The sequence below is a fragment of the Chlorocebus sabaeus genome, chromosome 2, assembly GCF_047675955.1.
Source record: "Chlorocebus sabaeus isolate Y175 chromosome 2, mChlSab1.0.hap1, whole genome shotgun sequence".
Classification (NCBI taxonomy): domain Eukaryota; kingdom Metazoa; phylum Chordata; class Mammalia; order Primates; family Cercopithecidae; genus Chlorocebus; species Chlorocebus sabaeus.
In genome coordinates, this window is record NC_132905.1 from 35,083,159 (window position 1) to 35,097,558 (window position 14,400).

The following is a 14,400-nucleotide window of genomic DNA, read 5'->3' on the forward strand; positions in this document are numbered from 1 at the left end:
AAAGAAAAAGCTCTCAGGTTAGGCACGGTGGCACGCCTATAATACCAGCTACTGGGGAGGCCACAGCGGGAGGATCCCTTGAGGCAGGAGTTCCAGACTAGTCTGGGTAACATAGTGAGACTCCATTTCTATTTGAAAATTTTAAAAATTAACCGGGCATGGTGGCACATGCCTGTTGTCCCAGCTACTCAGGAGGCTGAGGTGGGGAGATAGCCTGAGCCCAGGAGTTCAAGGTTGCAGTGAGCTGTGACCTATGTACTCTAGCCTGGGTAACAGAGCAAGACCTCATCTCTCTTTGCTAAAAAAAAAAAAAAAAAGAGAGAGAGAGAGAGAAAGAAAAGATCCCCAAATATCTTATTGACTTTTGAAGTAACCCATTGAGGGAAAGCTTTTTAGTAATAGAGTTATGCAAATGAAAAAAGAGCAAACAGTGTTATTGAAATACTCCAGTGCTTAAGGGAAGTCTTGAATGCATTAAGTGAATAATTGATGAAGAAAAATGTAACCCTTTAAGTGTCAAGGCTGTTCTTAAAAGGAACAACATTACTTATGAACAAGAAAAAGTCTGACTTGAAGTGAATAATTATTACAGCACTTATCATGATTACCTTTTGAAATGGATTTCAACCCATCAAGAATTTTCTTTTTTTTTCTTTTTCTTTTTTTTTTTTTTTGACAAAGACTCATTGTTGCCCAGGCTGGAGTACGGTGGAGTCCATGATCTTAGCTCATTGCAACCTCCACCTCCTGGGTTCGAGCGATTCTTGTGCTTCAGCTTCCTGACATAACTGGGATTACAGGCATGCTTTATCATGCCTGGCTAAGGTTTTGTAATTTTAGTAGAGACGGGGTTTCACCATGTTGACCAGGCTGATCTCAAACTCCTGGCCTCAAGCAATCCATCTGCCTTGACCTCAAAGTGCTAGGATTACAGGCATGAGCCACCGTGCCCACCCAAGAATTTTATTCTCTTATATAGATATTACTGAATACTCTTCTAGCATGGGAACAAGTGGAATCCTCATATTTAGTGTTGAAGAAAAAAGGAATAGAAAATGATAATGCTCTTTTTTGTTGGGGGACAGCATTTTTAAGTTATTGATCAAGAGACGAAACAATCCTGAAGAATAGAAAATCAAGTTGTGCCATGAAAGATGGTATTTGCTTTAATGAACCAAATTGGAAGAGCAATTTTCAGGGTTGTTAACTTTATCTTAGAATATGTTCTGTGTATTAGTCCATTCTTGCACTGCTATAAAAAAATACCTCAGACTGGGTATTTTTTATTTTCTGTATTTTATGGACCTGCCACTTCAGGAAAGACTGGGTAATTTATTAAAACAAAAAAAGAGAGAGAGACTTAATTGGCTCATGGTTCTACAGGCTGTACAGGAATGACTGGGTAATCTATAAAGAAAAGGGGCTTAATTGGCTCATGGTTCTGCAGGCTGTACAGGAAGCATAGTGGCTTCTGCTTCTGTGGAGACCTCAGGAAACTTACAATCATGGCGGAAGACAAAGGAGAAGCAGGCACATCTTACATGGCTGGAGGAGGAGCAAGAGAGAGAGGGGAAGGTGCTACATACTTTTAAACAACCAAACCTATGAGCACTCACTATTACAAGTATAGCACCAAGGACTTGGTGCTAAACCATTCTTGAGAAACCATCCCCACAATCCAATCGTGTCCCACCAGGCCCCACCTCCAACACTGGGGATCACAATTTGACATGAGATTTGGTGGGGACACAGATCCAAACCACATCATTTTTCCCCAGCCCCCCCAAACCTCATGTCCTTCTCACATTTCAAAATATAATCATCCCTTCCCAACAGTCCCCTAAAGTCTTAACTCATTCCATCATTAACTCAAAAGTTCACTGTCCAAAGTGTCATCTGAGACAAGGCTAGTCCCTTCCACCTATGAACCTGTAAAATCAAAAACAAGTTAGTTACTTCCAAGATACTGTGGGGGTACAGGCATTGGGTAAATACTCCCCTTCCAAAAAGGAGAAATTGGACCAAAAAAAGGGGCCACAGGCCCCATGCAAGTCTGAAATCCAGAAGCGCAGTCATTAAATCTTAAAGCTCCAAAATAATCTCCTTTGATCCCATGTCCCACATCTAGGGCACACTGGTATGAGAGGTGGGCTCCCAAAGCCTTGGGCAGCCCCACCCCTGTGGATTTGCAGGGTGTAGCCCCTGAGGCTGCTCGTATGGGCTTCTGTTGAGTGCCTCTGGCTTTTCCAGGTGCAGGGTGCAAGCAATCAGTGGATCTAACATTCTACTGCCTAGTGGAGCTGGAAGACAGTGACTTTCTTCTCACAGCTCTACTAGGCAATGCTCCAGTGGGGACTCCGTGTGGGGGCTCCAACCCCACATTTCCCCTTCACACTGCCCTAGTAGAGGTTCTCCATGAGGGCTCCACCCCTGCAGTATGCCTCTGCCTAGACATCCAGGTTTTCCCATATATCCTCTGAAATCTAGGCAGAGGCTCTCAAGCCTCAACTCTTGCACTCTCTGCACCTGTAGGGCTAACACTACATAGAAGCCACCAAGGCTTATGGCTTACAGCCTCTAAAGCAGCAGCCTGAGCTGTACCTGGGCCCCTTTTAGCTGTGACTAAAGCTGGAGTGACTGGGATGCAGGGAACAGTGTCCTAAGGCTGCACAGGGCAGTGGGACCCTGGGCCTGGCCCCAAAAAAAACATTCTTCCATACTTGGCCTCTGGGCCTATGATGGGAGGGGCTGCCAAGAAGGTCTCTGAAATGCCTGTGAGGCCTCTTTCCCATTGTCTTGGATATTAGCACTTGGCTTCTTTCAGTTTTCCTGCCTCAGCCTCCTGAGTGGCTGGGACTACAGGTACCTACCACCATGCCCAGCTAATTTTGGTATTTTTAGTAGAGACAGGGTTTTGCCATGTTGGCCAGGTTGGCCTTGAACTTCTGACCTCAAATGATTTACCCACCTTGGCCTCCCAAAGTGCTAGGATTATGGGCATGAGCCACCACAACCCGCCTGGCTTCTGTTTTCTTATGCAAATTTATGCAGCCTGCTTGAATTCCTCCCCTGAAAATGGGCTGCACATTTTCCAAACTTTTATATTCTGTTTCCCTTTTAAATATAAGCTCAAGTTTCAAGTCATTTCTTTGCTCACACATATGAGCATAGGTTGTTAAAAGCAGGTGGGCCACATTTTGGATGCTTTACTGCTTAGAAATTTCTTCTATCAGATGCACTAAATCATCACTTTCAAGTTCAAAGTTCCACAGATCCCTAGGGTAGGGGCACAATGCATCCAACCTCTTTGCTAACACATAATAAAAGTGATCTTTGCTCCAGTTCCCAATAAATTCGTCATCTCCATCTGAGACCTCTTCAGCCTAGACTTCACTGTCTGTATCACATTAGTATTTTGGTCACAACAATTTCTTTTTCTTTTTTTTTTTTTTTTGAGACGGAGTCTTGCTCTGTTGCCCAGGGTGGAGTGCAGTGGCCAGATCTCAGCTCACTGCAAGCTCTGCCTCCCAGGTTTACGCCATTCTCCTGCCTCAGCCTCCTGAGTAGCTGGGACTACAGGCACCTGCCACTACGCCCGGCTAGTTTTTTTTTTTGTATTTTTAGTAGAGACGGGGTTTCACCGTGTTAGCCAGGATGGTCTCGATCTCCTGACCTCGTGATCCGCCCGTCTCGGCCTCCCAAAGTGCTGGGATTACAGGCTTGAGCCACCGCACCCAACCGGTCACAATTTCACAAGTGTTTAGGAAATTCCAAACTTTCCTTCATCTTCCTGTCTTCTTCTGAGCCCTTCATACTCTTCCAACCTCTGTTGATTACCTAATTCCAAAGCTGCTTCCACATTTTCAGGTATCTTTACAGCAGTGACCCACTCCTTGGAACCAATTTTCCGAATGTTTCTTCTCACACTGCTATAAAGAAATACCTGAGACTGGGTAATTTATTTTAAAAAGAAGTTTAATTGGCTCACAGTTCTGCAGGCTCTACAGGAAGCATAGTGGCTTCCGTTTCTGGGGAGGCCTCAGGAGACTTATAATCATGGCAGAAGGTGAAGGAGAAGCAGGCACATCTTGCATGGCTAGAGCAGGAGCAAGAGAGAAAGAGGGGAGATGTTACACATTTTTAAACAACTAAATCCTGAGAGTACACAATCACTATCATGAGTACAGCACCAAGGGGCTAAACCACCACCACGATCCAATCACCTCCCACCAGGCTCCATCTCCAACACTGGGGATTACAGTTTGACTTCAGATTTGGTGGGAACACAGATCCAAACCGTATCATTCAGTATGTAGCCTCATATTGCTAATGTTGAGCATGTTATCTAACTAATGAATGTTCAATGGACAATTGAAATAAGTTAGATGTTACCATTGTTGAAGCTATGTTACAATGAAAATAACTATAGATTATATCTACAAGGAATTTTATAGGCAAATTTCAAAATCAAGAATCTTAATTACAGTGGTCAAAAATAGAGAAATATATAATTCAGATACTTATAATTTATTTTCTATAAGCAAAGAAATACTTTTAGTGAATGTCCCAAGTAATAATTTTTATATCAGTATACATGTGCATAGGCAATTAGGTGTAATTCTAATTTAACTGAGTCCTTGTATTTTTATTTGTTAAATCTGGTAACCCTACTAGTGGATGATCTGAGATATTGCATGTAATCGTTAACAATGATCTTTTTAAAATAATATGTAACAAGCCAGGCACGGTGGCTCATGCCTGTAATCCTAGCACTTTGGGAGGCCAAGGCAGGCGGACCACAAGGTCAGGATTTAGAGAACAGCCTGGCCAGCATAGTGAAACCCCATCTCTACTAAAAATACAAAATTTAGCTGGGCATGGCAGCATGTGCCTGTAGTCCCAGCTACTCAGGAGGCTGAGACAGGAGAACCGCTTGAACCCAGAAGGCAAAGGTTGCATTGAGCTGAGATCATGCCACTGTACTCCAGCCTGGGCCACAGAGCCAGACCCGTCTAAAAAAAAAAAAAAATCGGTAATAATCTTTTTTTTACAGAGGTATAAAATCTTTTTAATAAAACGTATATTTCATTTGACAATTTTTGACAAATGTATGCAATTGTGAAACTATTACCACTTTCTCCCCAAATCAGTGCCATTCCATGACCACAGAAAGTTCTGGGAGACTCTCAATGAAAAATAATAACAAAATAACAACACACACACACACACACACACACACACGTGAAAGTCAAGACCCTTTTGCAGTCAAATCCCTCACCTAACCCCAGGCAACCACTGATTTCATTTTTTTGTTTGTTTGTTTGTTTTGAGACAGGATCTTGCTCTGCTGCCCAGGCTGGAGTGCAGTGACACAATCATAGCTCACTATAACCTCAAACTCTCAGGCTCAAGTGATCCTCTCACCTCAGCCTCCCAAGTAGCTGGGACCACAGGTGAGTGCCACCATGCCTGGCAAATTTTTAAAAAATATTTTGTAGAGATGGGGTCTCATTGTGTTTCCCAGGCTGGTGTTAAACTCCTAGGCTCAAATGATCCTACCACCTCAGTCCCCCAAAGTGCTGAAATTACAGGCATCAGCCTTCACACCCAGCCCTTGATTTGATTTTAATGTCTGTAGATTAGTTTTGTCTGCTCTTGAAATTTATGTAAATGGAATCAGCATATTGATTTTTGAGATTCATTCATTATGCTATATGTATCAATAATTTGTTTACTTTTATTGATAATGAGTAATATTTTATAGTTCAAACATAACATAATGTGTCTGTCCACTTACTAGGTGGTGAACATTTGACTTGTTTCCAGTTTGAGGATATTGTGTATAAACTCCGATAAAACATGTATGTATAAGTCTTTGTGTGGCCATATGTTTTCACTCTTCTTGGGTAAATAGGAGAAGAATTGCTAGGTTATATGGTACATGTATGTTTATCTTTATAAGATAACCATCTAACAGTTTTTCAAAGTGGTTGTGCCCCATTTTACACTCCCATCAGAAGTGTATGAGAATTCGGTCCTGGGGCAGTGGCTCATGCCTGTAATCCCAGCACTTTGGGAGGCCGAGGCAGGTGGATCATTTGAGGTCAGGAGTTCAAGACCAGCCTAGGCAACATGGTGAAACCCCATCCCTACTAAAAATACAAAAATTAGCTGGGTGGTAGTGACATGCACCTGTAATCCAAGCTACTTGGGAGGCTGAGGTAGGAGAATCACTTGAGCCTGAGAGGCAGAGGCTGCAGTGAGCCAAGATTGCACCACTGCACTCCAGTTTGGGTCACAGAGTGAGACCCTAGCAACACTTGGTAGTGTCAGTCTTTAACCTTCGTCATCCTCCTGCGTATGCACTTGTGTCCCATTGTGATTTTAATTTGCATTTCCCTAATGACTGATGATGTTGGGCATCTTGTCATATTCTTATTTACCATCTGAATATCTTCTGTTATAAAATATTTTTAAAGTGCTCTGCACATGTAAAAAATGGGTTGTTTGTGTTTTATTACTGAGTTAAAGGAGTTCTTTATTTTATTTTATTTCTGAGTCCTTTCCTGGATATATGCATTGGGAATGTTTTCTCTCATTGGTTGCATTTACATTTTCTTTTCTTTTCTTATTTATTTATTTTTTGTCTGAGACGGAGTTTTGCTCTTGTTGCCCAGGCTGGAGTGCAATGGCACAATCTCAGCTTACTGCAACCTCTGCCTACCGGGTTCAAGTGATTCTCCTGCCTCAGCCTCCCAAGTAGCTGGGATTACAGGTATGCACCACCATGCCCAGCTAATTTTTTGTATTTTTAGTAGAAACAGGGTTTCACCATGTTGGCCACGCTGGTCTGGAACTCCTGACCTCAGGTGATCCATCCACCTTGGACTTCCAAAGTGCTGGGATTACAGGCGTGAGCCACCATGCCCAACTACATTTTCTTAAAAGTGTCTTTTGTGCAGCAGATTTTAATTTTCTTGAATTCTAATTTATTATTATTACTTTTCATTTATTTTAGAGGAGAGCATGGCTGGCTCTGATGTTCAATGATATGGGAACAGAGAGAGGTAGGAAGGCCTGAACCAGCCAAGAGACTTTACCAGAGGTAAAAATTCCTCTTCCTCCAATGCCTCAAATCAGGATCTTGAAGTTGGAAAATAACAAAAGCCTGTACAGATTCCACTTTGATTGTTTTTGGCAAGGCTATTTCATAACTACCTGTGGTGATATAGAGGGTTTCTCAGAAGAAATGACATTTGTGAAGGGAGTCCAGAAGCTGAGTGATAATAAAAGCTATAGTTCAAAACCACACTAAGCACACTTCATGTCATCCTCTATGTAGCCAGCCTCCAAGGTGGCCTCCAGTGATCCTCAAGTCCTGTGTTCATGCCTCTGTATAGCCTCTCCCAACACTGAATCATGCCTGGCCTGTTACCAGTAGAGTATGGCACACATTGTGACATCCAAGGCTTGGTCATAAAAGACATATGCAACTTCCTTGTGCTTTCCCTTGCATCATCTGTTCTAGACAAAGCAGCTGCCATTTTATGAGGACACACTCAAGCAGCTCTATGGAGAGGCCCACATGGTGAGAAACTGAGGCCTCCTGCCAAAAACCAGCATCAACTTGTCAGTCACATGACTGAACCATCCTGGAAGCAGATCTTCCTGCTCCAGTCAACGCTGCAGTTGATCACAGCCCCAGTGGATACCTTGGCTGCAGAGAGACCATGATCTAGAACCAGTTAGCTAAGTTGCTCCTGAATTCCTGACTCACAGAAACTGTTTGATTAAGATAATAAATATCGTATGTTGTAACAAGTCACTAAATTTGAAGGTAATTTGTTATTAAGCAATAAATAATTAATACAACAGTTCTATAAGGTAAGAATGAGGTATTATCTCCACTATACAAATAAGGAAACTGAGCCTCAGAAAGGTTACGTGACTTGCCCACATTAACTGTCAGAGCAGATTTTTTTCCCTTGACAAATAATTTACATTTTATGGCAATTTCCATGGAGAGGCTAGGTGCAGTGACTCATTTCTGTAATCTCAGCACTTTGGGAGGCTGAGGTGGGAGGACTGCTTGAAGACCAGTTAGGGCCACATATTAAGACCTCCGTTTCTACAAAATTTTTTTTTAACTTTTGTTTTTTGAGACAGAATTTCACTCTTGTTGCCCAGGCTGGCGTGATCTCGGCTCGCTGCAACCTCAGCCTCCTGGGTTCAAGCGATTCTCCTGCCTCAGCCTCCTGAATAGCTGGGATTACAGGCACCTGCCACCACGCCCGGCTAACTTTTGTATTTTTAGTAGAGACAGGGTTTCACCATGTTGGCCAGGCTGGTCTCAGACTCCTGACCTCAGGTGATCTGCCTGCCTTGGCCTCCCAAAGTGCTGGGATTACAGGTGTGAGCCACTGCAACTGGCCAAAATTTTTTTTTAATTTGAAATGTATATTTTAAATTTAAATTGCTCACACCTGCAATCCCAGCACTTTTGGAGGCTGAGGCAGGTAGATCGCTTGAGCTCAGTAGCTCAAGACCAGCCTGGGCAACATGAAAAACTCCATCTCTGCAACAAATACAAAAGAATTAGCCAGGCATGGTGGTGTAAGCCTGTAGACCCAGCTAATTGGGACGCTGAGGTTGGAGGATCGCTTAAGCCTGGGAGACAGAGACTGTAGTGAGCCAAGATTGCTCCACTGCACTCCAGCCTGGGCGACAGAGCAAGGCCCTGCTGTCTCAAAATATTAAATAAATAAATAAATAAATAAATAAATAAATAAATAAATAAATTTATTTATTTATTTCCATGGAGAAACAATAAAGAGAAACATCAAAACTCAGATGGCAAACCTCCTCAGCCCTTCCTGAACCTCTTTTTCCTCCCCAGCATTCCAACATTTCTCTCAAAAAACTCTCAAGCCTGCCCAGCTTTACCTCTAGCCTGCCTCTAACATTTCCCACTAAGCAAAGCAAAAAGGTGGCTGCATTTGAACTAAGTTTCGATTCCAGGTCTAACTTCAATGTCCATGTTCCTAACCACTCTGGTTCCCAGAAGGGTTTTTCTAGGAGGAAAAATAAGGAAAGGGCATTAGCAGCAGAGAAAACAACAAATGCAAAGAAGCGAGGGTTTGACAGAATCTGGCTGCCTCTGAGGGAGCAGAGGGACAGTGGTTCAGTGGGGCTAGACAGCAAACTTCCTGGGAAAGGAGGCGGCACGGTGAGGCAGGAAAGGAGTTCGTAGCCAGTGTGAAGAAACCCATAGGCCATGCCAACAATTTTGGATTTCTCTACAACAAAAAATTTTAGGCAGGGGAGAAAGTTGCTTATATCTGAATTTCCAAAAGACTCTTTAGAGAAAGAAATCATTGTATTAAAAAGAGACTTGCACTGGAATATTTATCACAGCAATATTCACAATAATCACAAAGACAGGGATCAACCTAAGTGTTCGTCAAAAGAGAATTGGATAAAATGTGGTATGTGCATATACCATGGAATACTGTAATACTTAGCCACAGAAAAGTATGAAGTCAAATCTTTTGCAGCAACATGGATGGAACTGGAGGCCATGATCCCAAGTGAAATAACTCAGCAACAGAAAGTCAAATACCACATGTTCTCACTTATTGGTGGGAACTAAACAATGTGTACGTATAGACACACAGAATGGGATAATAGACATTGAAGACTACGAAAGGTGAGAGGGTGGGAGGAGGGTGAGGACTGAAAAATTACCTACTGGGTACAACATTCACTATTCAGACGATGGGTACACTAAGAGCCGAGACTTCACCGCTATGCAAGATATGCATGTAAGAAAGCTGCACTTGTACTCCATGTATATATAATAGATAGTAAAATGTATTATATATTAAAAATGTATAATATATTAAACATATATGTTATATTGTATATGTTATATATAACATGTCATATATTATATAACATGTTAATTACATTAACATAATATATGTTATATATTATAATATATAACATATATTTTAATACATTATTAATATATTTTTATATAATTTGTTTCCCTAAAATATATTTCACATATAATACATTTTATATAATTATGTATTAATATATACTATATATTTATTATTATATATATTACATATATATGTTTTAAGACTGTTTGGTAGCTTAGCACACACTGTTAGTGCTCCTTGGCACTTACCATTTCCTTGCATGCTGGGTCAGGAGGCTGGAAGAGCTGGGGAATTAATGCCTTCTAGGAGCTCTCAGTCAATGACTGAAGGAAATTGTGTAAATACCCCAGCTTCTCACTTGTCAGGTAGGATAACTCTGAGACACACATTCTGTAGCTATTCTAAGGGTTTCCCAGCAGGGTTAAGCTCCATTTGCCCATTTGCTTGATAATGTGCAATCGACTGCTTTCCCCTCCTTAAATCTCTTTCCCAGTCTCCTGCTGGTTTTCCTGGGATTACCTCCCACACAAGGTACTTGCACTCAAATCCTTACCTTAGGTCCACTACGGAGCAGCAGGAGGTGGGGGACTATGAACTAAAACAGATAGAATAAGAAGTGATACGCACCATGGTTATTAGAATGCTCATTATAATGTCGATTCTTTCCAAGTTACTCTGTGAGTTAAATGCAATTTCTAACAAAATCCCAACAGAATATTTTTAAAGGAACTTTAAAAACTGCTCCCTGGCAGGGCATGGTGGCTCACGCCTGTAATCCCAGCACTTTGGGCGGCCGAGGTGGGCGGACCACCTGAGGTCGGGAGTTTGACACCAGCCTGACCAACACGGAGAAACCCTGTCTCTTCCAAAAATACAAAATTAGATGGGCGTGGTGGCGCATGCCTGTAATCCCAGTTACTCGGGAGGCTGAAGCAGCAGAATCGCTTCAACCCCGAAGGCGGAGGTTGCAGTGAGCCGAGATCGTGCCATTGCACTCCAGCCCGGGCAACAGAGCAAAACTCCGTCTCAAAAAAAAAAAAAGAAAGAAAAAAAAAATCCCTGCTCCCTAAGGTCATTCATAGCAAAGTAATTTGTGAAAAAGATGAACAAGGAGAGAGAACTTGCCCTATCAGATAACAGGATTTACTACAAACCCATTAGCAATTAAGATTTGCTATAGGCCAGGTGCGGTAGCTCACACCTGTAATCCCAGCACTTCGTGCAGGCGGGTGGATCACCTGAGGTCAGGAGTTCGAGACCAGCCTGGCCAAGCTGGTGAAACCCCATCTCTACTAAAAATAAAAAAACTAGCTGGGCGTGGTGGCAGGCACCTGTAATCCCACCTACTCAGGAGGCTGAGGCAGGAGAATCACTTGAACCCAGGAGGTGGAGGTTACAGTGAGCCGAGATCGTGCCACTGCACTCCAGCCTGGGCAACAGAGCAAGACTTTGTCTCAAAACAAATAAATAAATAAAAAAGAGATACCATTACACCCATTAATTTGAGAAAAGAATTTTAAGCTTGAGGCCAGGCGCCGTGGCTCAAGCCTGTAATCCCAGCACTTTGGGAGGCCGAGACAGGCAGATCACGAGGTCGGGAGATCGAGACCATCCTGGCTAACACGGTGAAACCCTGTCTCTACTAAAAAATACAAAAAACCAGCCAGGCGTGGTGGCGGGTGCCTGTAGTTCCAGCTACTCGGGAGGCTGAGGCAGGAGAATGGTGTAAACCTGGGAGGCGGAGCTTGCAGTGAGCTGGGATCCAGCCACTGTACTCCAGCCTGGGCAACAGAGTGAGACTCTGTCTCAAAAAAAAAAAAAAAAAAGAATTTTAAGCTTGATATTATTTAATATTGCCAGGAGACCAGCCTGGCCAACATGGTGAAACCCTCTCTCTACTAAAAATACAAAAATTAGCTGGGTGTGGTGGCGGGCACCTGTAATTCCAGCTACCTGGGAGGCTGAGGCAGGAGAATCACTTGAACCTGGGAGGCACAGTTTGTGGTGAGCCGAAATCACGCCATTGCACTCCAGCCTGGGTGACAAGAGCGAAACTGTCTCAGAAAAAAAAGTCAAATATACAGAGATAGAGAATAAAAGTGGCTACCAGGGATAGGGTGATGAGGAAGAAATTGAGAGAGATGTCAAAGGATCCAGAGTAGCAAATATGTAAAATGAACAAATTTCAAGGTCCAATGTGTGATTCCATAAGGAATATAGTTTTTTGGTTTTGGGGGTTTTCTGAGACAGAGTTCTCGCTCTGTCACGCACACTGGAGTGCAATGAAGCAATCTCAGCACTGCAACCTCTGCCTCCAGGGTTCAAGCAATCCTCCTGCTTCAGCCTCCCAAGTAGCTGGGACCACAGGTGTGCACCACTATGCCCAGTTAATTTTTGTATTTTTAGTAGAGACAGGGTTTCACCACGTTGCCCAGGCTGGTCTTGAAATTCTGGGCTTAAGCGAGTCTCCCCGCTTGGCCTCCCAAAGTGCTAGGTTTACAGGCATGAGCATTTGTGCCCAGCTGAGGACTATAGTTAATAGTTCATTGTATCAGAATTTTTGCTAAATATGTAGAGTATAGTTGCTCTTGCTACTGTGGGAAAAATGGGTAACTATGTGAGATGATGGCTATGTTAATTTGTTTCGCTATGATAAATATTTTATTTTATATATATATATAGGTATCTCATAACATTACACTGGACATCTTAAATATACACAATAAAATTCATTAAAAAATGAATTAGAATAGGCAATTCACAGATGAATAAACTCAACGTATGTAAATATGCTCAATATCATTAACAATGAGGGAAAAGAAAAGTTAAAACAATGAGATGTTGGCCTGGCGCAGTGGCTTGTGCCTGTAATCCCAGCACTTTGGGAGGTTAAGGCGGGCGGATCACCAGGTCAGGAGTTCGGGACCAGCCTGACCAACGTGGTGAAACCCTGTCTCTACTAAAAATACAAAATTAGCTGAGTATAGTGGCGCATGCCTGTAATCCCAGCTACTTGGGAGGCTGAGGCAGGAGAATCGCTTGAACCCGGGAGGCAGAGGTTGCAATGAGCTGAGATTGAGCCACTGCACTCCAGCCTGGGTGACAGAGCAAGACTTTGTCTCAAAAAACAAAACTAAAAAAAAAAAAGAGATACCATTATACCCATTAATTTGAGAAAAGAATTTGAAGCTTGATATTTTTTAATATTGCCAGGATATGGAATGGGAACTTCCATATACTTCTATGGGAAGTATAAATTGGTATAACCACTTTGGACAGCAATTTTATAATATCTGAAGTAGAAGACACATTGGCTGGATGTGGTGGCTCATGCCCGTAATCCCAGCATTTTGGGATCATGAGGCAGGAGGATTGCTTGAGCCCAGAGTTAGAGAGCTGCTAGAGAGCAGCCTGGGAAACATAGCAAGACCCTGTCTCAAAAAATATAAAAAAGATGCATTTATGTCCCTAAAACCCAGAAATTCCATTTCCAAAGAAACTCTCGGCTGGGCATGGTGGCTCATGCTTGTAACCCCAGCACTTTTGGGAGGCCAAGGCGGGCAGATTGCTTTAAGTCAGGAGTCTGAGACCAGCCTGGGCAACATCATGACACCTTATCTCTGCAAAAAAATACTAAATTAGCTTGGCGTGGTGGCATGTGCCTGTGGTCCCAGGTGCTCAGGAGGATAGTTGGAGCCTAGGAGGTCGAAGCTGCAGTGATCCGCGATTATGCCACTGCACTCTAGCCTGGGCAACAGATTGAGATGCTGTCTCAAAAAAAAAAAAAAAAAAAAGAAGCTCTTGCATATGGGAACATATGAAGTAAAACCAAAGATGTTTATCCACGTTCTTTGTAATAGTGAAACTGGGCGGGGGGGGATTTAATATCCATCAAGGGGGTCTCAAATGTGAAACATAAATCAAACATGGAAGAGTTATACAATGTAATATTATACAATTAAAATGAATGAATATGGTTGAATCTTAGAAACACAGGGTTTAATGAGCTACAAAAGAATATTTATAATATGACACCATTAATATAAATTAAAATAAACATAACCAAAACAATACTATGTACATACCAAAGGTATAAAAACCATGAGTGGTTGTTCAGACTGGGAAGGTGAATTCAATAAGTACATCTTCATCTGCAATTTTTTATTATTTAAATTTTATTTATTAATTTTTTTAAGAGACAGGGTCTTACTCTGTTGCCCAGGCTGGAGTGCAGTGGTATAATCATAGCTCACTGAAGCTGCAACCTCCCAGGCTCAAGCAATCCTCTCACCTCAGCCTTCCGAGTAGCTGGGACTACATGTGTGCACCACCACACCTGGCTAGTTTTTTAAATTTTTATAGAGATGGAGTCTTGCTATGTTGCCCAGGCTAGTCTTGAACTCCTGGGCTCTAGCAGTCCTCCCACATCAGCCTCCCAACATGCTGGGATTATAGA

General features: G+C 42.4%; 1 long non-coding RNA gene across 1 annotated transcript; it reads left to right on the forward strand.

Annotated features, from left to right (window-relative positions):
• Window positions 1-4,591: 4,591 nt before the first annotated feature.
• Window positions 4,592-7,822, forward strand: LOC140710287 (uncharacterized). The gene is made up of 3 exons (XR_012091294.1): window positions 4,592-5,453; window positions 5,801-5,861; window positions 7,019-7,822. It is a non-coding gene; the product is annotated as an uncharacterized lncRNA (long non-coding RNA).
• Window positions 7,823-14,400: the final 6,578 nt, after the last annotated feature.